Source organism: Halyomorpha halys, unplaced genomic scaffold (genome assembly GCF_000696795.3).
Source record: "Halyomorpha halys isolate HHAL.00 unplaced genomic scaffold, Hhal_1.1 Scaffold1115.1, whole genome shotgun sequence".
Lineage (NCBI taxonomy): Eukaryota > Metazoa > Arthropoda > Insecta > Hemiptera > Pentatomidae > Halyomorpha > Halyomorpha halys.
The window spans coordinates 40,216-42,451 of NW_027113506.1; the positions used below are offsets into that span (position 1 = coordinate 40,216).

The 2,236-nt window shown below is 36.9% G+C and overlaps 1 long non-coding RNA gene across 1 annotated transcript in view; it reads left to right on the forward strand.

Moving 5' to 3' along the window:
- LOC136796649 (uncharacterized) overlaps nucleotides 1–2,236 on the forward strand; it is a 43,086-nt gene that overhangs the window by 19,723 nt on the left and 21,127 nt on the right. The gene's annotated exons all lie outside the window — the stretch shown is intronic.

Here is a 2,236-nt window from a genome sequence, read left to right on the forward strand (position 1 = left end):
TCATGAGAATATACACAGCTAACTCCCTCCCTCCAGTTCCTTCGTATGGAGGAACTATAGAAAAGAAAGAAAAGAAAAACTTGTAAAGCTAAACATAAAATTTTTTTTTTAAAACTAAACATATTACAAAGCAAGAAAGAATCTATATACATATGCTCGCTTTTATTCCCCTGAGCTATGCTTAACATAAAAATAAAATTTTTATTTCCATAACACTGAAGCTAAGAACTAACACATAAATATACAATGGAGAGCCCTACTACATGAGTTATAATGGTAACTGATACAATCACTGAAAGCAGCAACAAAATACACAAAAAAAAGAAAACACAGAAACAAAAATCACTCTCTTGATGGTCCAGGCTGAGCGCCGTCGTCCGGCTCGGCACCTTGCACTATGGGGAGTATTCGCAGTTCTTCAAGATGAACTGTGCGGGACCGAAATGGATGATTTACGTCCTTTATCGTAAATAAATCATGTTCTCGAATTGTAGCGAGTTTCTGCGAACTCGCCTTCCGACTGGCCCTGGGCTCGCCGTTCCTTAAATAAATAGAAAACGTCCTCCTCCGGAGTCCATCTTCCGCCGCCGTGCAGTTTCTTGAGGCGAAACTTTAATGTGTCCCAGGGTAACGTCAGGTCACCCCGTACTGCATTCAGAACCCGTCTTGAGATACGACCAACCAGAGAGGCCTCAAGTAGCTTTACATCTGAATCTAACAGCGTGCCTGTTCCTTGTCGGGTGGTGATTAAACTTTTGATCTGATCCCCGCCCTTGAGGAAATGTTCCAGGTCCCCTACTATCCCAGTGAACGGTTCCAACTGGCTGATTACCTCGTGAATGAACGCAGAGTTCTGCGTTCTTATCTTTAGCAATTCGATTTGAGAGTTCTCCTTTGCCTTAGAAAGCTGGGCCTCGAGTTTCTGACGCTCCACAGTTGACTGAGCCAACTGGTACTCGAGCTTCTTCAGCTCCTCTGCCGCTTCACCATCTTAGGTTATGGCCTCTAACTCGCTTCCTGGTTCAAGAATTCCTACTGATATCGTTATCGTGCTCGCGATATTACTGATCGCGTAACGTAAATTCGGAATCTAAAACTCCCGGGTTTCGGCACCACTTATGATTAGACTGAAAGGTTACCTTAAAATAAATGGGGGTTCGGGCAGAATAACGAGGCAAGGATACTTCAACAACTGCTTTATTATTACAAACGTCTGATATATATAGGAATTGGTTTGTTGTTTAACTTAGAGATAAGTAATCCTACTAGTACAGAGTTCTTGTTTATTATCATGAGAATATACACAGCTAACTTATATATATATATACACAAATTTTTATCATAATTAATAGTTTGTTTTATGGGAAAAACCGGTGATAGATTAATACAGAGGCGTAATATTGATTCAGAATCTTTAGAAACTAATCCTACCGAAATGGCAATTACATATCAAATGACCAAAGAAAATTATGGACATTTGTCCAATTTTGATGGTAATCCTTATGATGTAGTGTTTTTCGTTTATGACGTTAGCCAAATTTTTAATAATTTATGTTCAGATAATAATACGTTAAAAAATCAAAATCACGATCAGTTGTTAACCTTTGTTAAATCAAAAGGATTTGCTAGAGACTGCCTGTTAACAAATACGTTCGATTCAGTTGAAGACTTACTCAAATATTTAACACAAAAATTTAAAGAATCACGTACAGTGGAACAATTAAAACGCGAACTCATGCACACTTTTCCTTACAGAAGAGAACATCCAGTTGATTTTATAAATAGAATAGCAAAAATAAGATCATTAATATTTTCTCGCATACAGTTTGATGACGAAATAGAAAATAAACAAGCTATGATGAATTGTCAAGATCGAGAAATAAACAGTCATATATTACATAATTTACACCCTGACTTATCTGATTTCTTAAACCATATGATACTAATAGATGTAGACCAAATTAGAAATGCTATATTTAACCGCTGTTCAGACATTATGGAAAGACTATACGGACGCGACCAAACTTTAAATACATCCAAAAGAGAATATAACTATTATAATAAATAGACACAAAGACTTTAAAAAACCTAACAATTACGAAACAAAAAGATATGAACATTACAGAAACCGCGAAAGAACTCACTATCAAAATAACAGATACCCAAACTATCAGCAGCCTCCTTATTATCAAGAAAATCAAGACTATAGGCATCCGCAACACCCGTATCAATATGA